A 7378-nucleotide genomic window follows, 5' to 3' on the forward strand; every position below is an offset into this window, starting at 1 on the left:
GCTGTCAGAATGCAGCACTTCCAGGCCTTGCTTCGAGAAATGCTGCATTCTGCTTTTGCGTGCGCTGGCAGAGGAGCAATTCCCACTCCCAGAGAAGGATTTGCGGGTACCAATCCAACAGCGCCTGCAAGAAGAGGCCGGTTTGAAGATGTGTTGGTGACTTCGGATATGAGGTCATTCTTTCAGCCGACCCATCGACAGGTGTCATCCGGATCCAGCATCAGGGAACGCCTAGACCGTCAGGTGTCCGACTACATTGGGTTAACGGCCGATGTGGACGCTCTGAGGAGTGATGAACCCCTAGACTACTGGGTGGGCAGGCTTGACCTCTGGCCAGAGCTTGCCCAATTTGCAATCGAACTGTTGGCTTGCCCCTCATCCAGTGTCCTGTCCGAAAGGACGTTCAGCGCAGCAGGGGGGATTGTGACCGATAAGCGTACTCGCCTAGCTCACCACAGTGTTAACTACCTCACATTTCTAAAAATGAATGAGGCATGGATCTCGGAGGAATTCAACACATGTGATCAGTAGACCATGTATATGTCTATAAACAATTTTTGGAATCAAGCACACAGACCTTCTTAATTCATTTGGCTCACTTCCCTGACCCAAAAAAGCACACCGTACTATATGCCCCTACCCTCCTCTTTGAAGAGGTTGAGCGGTGTCATATTTCTACTGGGGCTGCTTATTATGAGGGGTTCCCACCATCCCTGTGCTGTGCTGACTTCCTCCTGGGTGTTCTTATTATGAGGGGCTCCCACCATCCCTGTGCTGTGCTGACTTCCTCCTGGGGGTTCTTATTATGAGGGGATCACACCATCCCTGTGCTGTGCTGACTTCCTCCTGGGGCTGCTTACGGTGCTGCTGTCAGCGCTGTATGTCACGGAGCTGCTGTCAGCGCTGTATGTCACGGAGCTGCTGTCAGCGCTGTATGTCACGGAGCTGCTGTCAGCGCTGTATGTCACGGAGCTGCTGTCAGCGCTGTATGTCACGGAGCTGCTGTCAGCGCTGTATGTCACGGAGCTGCTGTCAGCGCTGTATGTCACGGAGCTGCTGTCAGCGCTGTATGTCACGGAGCTGCTGTCAGCGCTGTATGTCACGGAGCTGCTGTCAGCGCTGTATGTCACGGAGCTGCTGTCAGCGCTGTATGTCACGGTGCTGCTGTCAGCGCTGTATGTCACGGAGCTGCTGTCAGCGCTGTATGTCACGGAGCTGCTGTCAGTGCTGTATGTCACGGAGCTGCTGTCAGCGCTGTATGTCACGGAGCTGCTGTCAGCGCTGTATGTCACGGAGCTGCTGTCAGCGCTGTATGTCACGGTGCTGCTGTCAGCGCTGTATGTCACGGAGCTGCTGTCAGCGCTGTATGTCACGGAGCTGCTGTCAGCGCTGTATGTCACGGAGCTGCTGTCAGCGCTGTATGTCACGGAGCTGCTGTCAGCGCTGTATGTCACGGAGCTGCTGTCAGCGCTGTATGTCACGGTGCTGATGTCAGTGCTCTGTATTACGGTGCTGCTGTCAGTGCTCTGTATCTCCTGCACCCTCTTGTTTGCCTACCCTGGTCCCTGACCTTCCCTCTCCTCCATTGCCTTCATTAGCTCCATAGTCCTGAATTGTCAGAACAATTTCCCAAATAAAAAAAAAATGCTTGTAGTTATCGATCCCAAATTCACCTCATACATGTATTATGCTATTGTCCAGGTGGTGGGACTACGTGCTACCCCCTAATAATTACCCCGTGGCCGCAAATTCGACCTAAAGGTTTGCGAAATTCGCCTCCCATTGAAGTCAATGGAGCCCGCGGCGAACGGTCGTTTTCGCGAACGTTTGTGTCCGTTCGCGTTTCGCGTTCGCGAAACGTCCCGTCGGAAGTTCGTCCATCACTACTCATTGCTGCTTCCAGAGCTGGAGGCAACTTAGTTTTAATGCAGTGAGCATTTTATCTTTGGTAAAAAAAAAGTTGCCATGGGTGCTACACATCCAAATGGGTGGCAGGGATGCATTGTTTCTTATTAAAACATTGAGACTGACAAAGTGATCTACTGTATGTGCATTGAATGTATTTTATGTATATTATTTACATGTAAAAGTTTCTCTTATGTAGACATTCAAAAGCCATGAAACTACTGCTGAGTGCAGCCATCTTTGATGTAATGTTAGCAGTCCCTCCAGACTCAGAGCTGTCATTTAAGTGACACTCTGTAGTATTGCCCTTCACTGCTTCCTGACAGCTATGAGGAGCTGGACCATCACAGACAGTAATTAGACACTCCCAGAATAGGTTTGGGCTATGATGTGGCAGGGGAAAGGAGGCTACGCTACTAATTAACTCTCCTGGAGTACTCCCGTTTTCTACCACATTCAAAGGCACATTGCAAATAAATGTAAAATCATCTATGGAAAAGAAAGAAACTGCAAGTAAGCATTTAAAATACTTTTTTTTGTATGATTTTAACTGCAATGTTTTAAGTTGATGACAAGGTCTCTTTAAGGCATACCCTCTCACTTAATAATCACTTTCTGTTGAAAGAAAGTCAGCATGTAATGTAAAGTTGTTAATAAACTGACAATACTGTATGCATTATACCTATCTATGCAGCAGGTGCCGCTGTGGTATTATAGTGTATAGTTCTTATATTCTATGATATAACAGGATGTATTGTCTATCTATTCTCAATGCACTTGTTTGTATTCTCTTCCTGTTCTATGATAAAAGGCATGTAATGTATTTCTCCATGAAAGTAAAGCTAATTGCTGAAACAAGAAGCTTCCAGCTCATAATTATTCAATAACCTGCTAATATTTTCCACACATCTATCCCAAGACTTTACCTTTAGAGCAGAAATAAAAAAATCTTTAATGGAATACATTCAAATCCTTGCAGAGTATGTAATTGACCTGGAGGGGATTATTTATTTCTCCTATTGCCTAATAATGTTATAATTATAATAATGTTTCTCAGATAAAAATGAAAAAGATCTAAACAGCTGTACTAAATAAATGACAATAACTAAATAGGGACTTTTAGAGAACCAGTAAATCATGTTTATCACACCTATCTACTGAACCTATCTTAGTCATTAAAGTCTGGGACATATATAGAGGGGGTGTGGGTAAGGGCGTCCAAACCTCCCACCCCCTGAGAGCATTTACAACAGGCACCCAGAGCACTTTGACCCATGTATACTTTGCTGCCATGGAGAATTTGTGTCAGATCTGCTGAGCAGCTCTTACAGTGCTGTAAAAGACAGGTTGTGTCTGGGGGGGTTGCACAAGTGAGCTGTGGACAGGGGTGCAGATATGAGTTGTTGACAGGGGGGCAAAAGTTAGATGTGGATAAGGAAGTGCAGAGGTGAGCTGTGGACGGGGAAGGGGGGCAGAGGTTAGCTGTGGACAGGGGTGCAGAGGTGAGCTGTGGACAGGGGCACAGAGGTGAGCTGTGGACAGGGGTGCAGAGGTGAGCTGTGGACAGGGGCGCAGAGGTGAGTTGGGGACGGGTGCAGAGGTGAGCTGTGGACAGGGGCGCAGAGGTGAGTTGGGGACAGGGGCGCAGAGGTGAGCTGTGGACAGGGGCACAGAGGTGAGCTGTGGACAGGGGCGCAGAGGTGAGCTGTGGACAGGTGTGCAGAGGTGAGTTGTGTGCAGGGGTGCGGAGGTGAGCTGTGAACAGGTGTGCAGAGGTGAGCTGTGGACAGGAGTGCAGAGGTGAGTTGTGTACAGGAGTGCAGAGGTAAGCGGTGATCAGGTGTGCAGAGGGGAGTTGTGTACAGGAGGGCAGAGGTAAGCGGTGAACGGGTGTGCAGAGGTGAGTTGTGGACAGGGGTGCAGAGGTGGGCTGTGGACAGGGGCGCAGAGGTAAGCTGTGAACAGGGGTGCAGAGGTGAGCTGTGGACAGGTGTGCAGAGGTGAGTTGTGTACAGGGGTGCAGAGGTGAGCTCTGAACAGGTGTGCAGAGGTGAGCTGTGGACAGGGGTGCAGAGGTGAGTTGTGGATAAGGGCGCAGAGGTAAGTTGTGTACAGGGGTGCAGAGGTGAGTTGTGTACAGGTGTGCAGAGGTGAGCTGTGGACAGGGGCGCAGAGGTGAGTTGTTGATGGGGGGTGCATGAGTTAGCTGTGGACAGGAGTGCAGAAGGGAGCTGTGAACAGGAGCACATAGGTGTGTTGTGGATGGAGGGTGCAAGTGTAAGGTGTGGATGAGGGAGCAAATTTCAACTGTGGAAGTAGAGTACAGATGGTAGACTGTGGATGAGGAATGCAGAGATAAGTAGTGGAGGAAAAGAGGGGCAGAGATGAGCTATGGATGTGTGTGCAGAAAACATAAGACATTAGTTTCATTTTTACAATTGATTGTGCTGATGTCTGTAAGTGTCTGTTAGACTCCTGCTTGTGGCACAGTAATTAAAGCATATTATTTGGGTACAAGGACTGTGGCATCAGTGGCCTAGCATGGGTTGTCAGCACTTGGGACAAGGCAAGTAATATGCACACCCTAACCCATGGACTTTTAGCAGTCCCTGAGTCCCTTACACTAGTACAGTATTAAACTGTGGCCATGAAAATGGCAAAGTGTTTCTCTATTCACAGCCTGAGCCTCTGATTGGCTGCCCACAGCCTTTCATTATTGGTTGAATCTTAAATATTTCTTTGACTATGGTAATCAAAGAGATATCTTCTCAGATTCAACCCATGATAAAAGACTGTGGCAAGCCACTCAGAGGTTCAAGGCTCAGGCTATAAATAATATCAGTATCCCCCACCCCCTTATATCAGTGACACAGAGGGGAAGGGGAGAGAGGGTGTAGGAGAGAGGAAATGTGGGGGGAGAGAGGGAGGATGGGGGGAGAGAGGGTGTAGGAGAGAGGGTGTAGGAGAGGGGGGGGGGGGTGGGGGGAGAGAGGGTGTAGGAGAGAGGGAGGGTGGGGGGAGAGAGGGTGTAGGAGAGGGGGGGCGGGGGAAGAGAGGGTGTAGGAGAGAGGGAGGATGGGGGGAGAGAGGGTGTAGGAGAGAGGGAGGATGGGGGGAGAGAGGGAGGATGGGGGGAGAGAGGGTGTAGGAGAGAGGGAGGGTGGGGGGAGAGAGGGTGTAGGAGAGAGGGAGGGTGGGGGAAGAGAGGGCGTAGGAGAGAGGGAAGGTGGGTGGATAGAGGGTGTTGGAGAGAGGGAGGGTGGGGGGAGAGAGGGAGGGTGGGGGAAGAGAGGGTGTAGGAGAGAGGGAGGGTGGGGGAAGAGAGGGTGTAGGAGAGAGGGAGGGTGGGGGGAGAGAGGGTGTAGGAGAGAGGGAGGGTGGGGGGAGAGAGGGTGTAGGAGAGAGGGAGGGTGGGGGGAGAGAGGGTGTAGGAGAGAGGGATGGTGGGTGAAGAGAGGGTGTAGGAGAGAGGGAGGGTGGGGAAGAGAGGGTGTAGGAGAGAGGGAGGGTGGGGGGAGAGAGGGTGTAGGGGAGAGGGAGGGTGGGGGAAGAGAGGGTGTAGGAGAGAGAGAGGGTGGGGGAAGAGAGAGTGTAGGAGAGAGGGAGGGTGGGGGAGAGAGGGAGGGTGGGGGAAGAGAGGGTGTAGGAGAGAGAGAGGGTGGGGGAAGAGAGGGTGTGGGAGAGAGGGAGGGTGGGGGAGAGAGGGTGTAGGAGAGAGGGAGGGTGGGGGAAGAGAGGGTGTAGGAGAGAGGGAGGGTGGGGGAAGAGAGGGTGGGGGGAGAGAGGGAGGGTGGGGGGAGAGAGGGTGTAGGAGAGAGGGAGGGTGGGGGGGGAGGGTATAGGAGAGAGGGAGGGATGGAGAAGGTTGTGTTCCTTTAGGTACTACAGAGGTCTGTACTTGCTCTATACCTGTGACTATGATGTGTCTGATTTTTGTACATAGGTCTAGTTTGCACTGCATGAAGTTTACAGAAAGTGCTCATTCACACTAGCGGTTGGGGGGTGGTAAGACCCTGCAGTTGAACCGCACTTTTTCCAAACCCCAACCACTACTACCTTTAGCTAAAGAGGCAACAATTGGCAGTGTACAGGTGCTGCAGCGCTTTGCAGCAGGAATTATATTCCCTGTCACTTTCGGCAGTGAATGGGGCCACTATGCATGCGCTGAACAACCACAAACAATGGGTTAAAGCAGGTGGTGAGGAGGTGATACAGCTCTTCTTCACCACCTGTCAAATGCACTCTGAAGAGCAATCCGAACGTAGATCACACTAAAACGTGTAAAGCTTGTGGAAACTTAGGGCTGTCCCCCAACAGAGCAACCATTTCTACAGACCACAGAGACTCCTAGACTGCCCCCACAGAGAAAGACTGAACCCACAGACACCACACCCACGCTCTTCTTTTTCCAAAATATTTGCATTTGAATAACCACTGCTCAACTACCGTGTGACATTGCAACATCCACCATTTTGTTCTCTATGACATTATATATATATATATATATATATATATATATATATATATATATATATATATATATATATATATATATATATATATATATATAAATATATATAAAAATTTAAATGTTATTCAAAATTACCTTTCCTTTTTAATCTGCAGCTCTGTAATTTTCTGTAAAATGCAATGCAATATGGCTACCTGGAGGTGTTCTGTACACAGAATGTGTTCCGAACGCCCCACAGATATGTCATTTCCTGCTTGTGTGATTGTCTCACTGGGTTTCCCAGAAGTCTGCAATAAGATACAAGTCAGAGTTCAGACACCCCCTGCAACAAAAATGTAATTTTTAATGAAATACCCCAAATAGGAAATCACATCTAAAAGGATTCAGGCCAAGGTAAATTTTCCTTATTTGAGCCCTGCAGGTACAGCAGCTGGTTGATAATTAAGAAACTACTCCCATTAGACACTCTGAACATGGGCAAAGCACACACAGGGACATGTTCAGAATAACAAAAGGTAGGAATTTGTAACAAAGTTTGTAATAATCCTTGTAATGTATAGTATCTCAAAAAAGTGAGTACACCCCTCACATTTTTGTAAATATTTTATTATATCTTTTCATGTGACAACACTGAAGAAATTACACTTTGCTGCAATGTAAAGTAGTGAGTGTACAGCTTGTATAAGAGTGTACATTTGCTGTCCCCTCAAAATAACTCAACACAGCAATTAATGTCTAAACCGCTGACAACAAAGGTGAGTACACCCCTAAGTGAAAATGTCCAAATTGGGCCCAACGTGTCAATTTTTTGTGTGGCCACCATTATTTTCCAGCACTGCCTTAACCCTCTTGGGCATGGAGCTCAGCAGAGCTTCACAGGTTGCCACTGGAGTCCTCTTCCACTCATCCATGATGATATCACAGAGCTGGTGGATATTAGAGACTGTGCGCTCCTCCACCTTCCATTTGAGGATGACCCACAGATGCTCATTAGGGTTTAGG

This window comes from Lithobates pipiens, unplaced genomic scaffold, assembly GCF_037356315.1.
Source record: "Lithobates pipiens isolate NorthernLeopardFrog02 unplaced genomic scaffold, aLitPip1_a1.2 Scaffold_8, whole genome shotgun sequence".
Taxonomy (NCBI): Eukaryota; Metazoa; Chordata; class Amphibia; order Anura; family Ranidae; genus Lithobates; species Lithobates pipiens.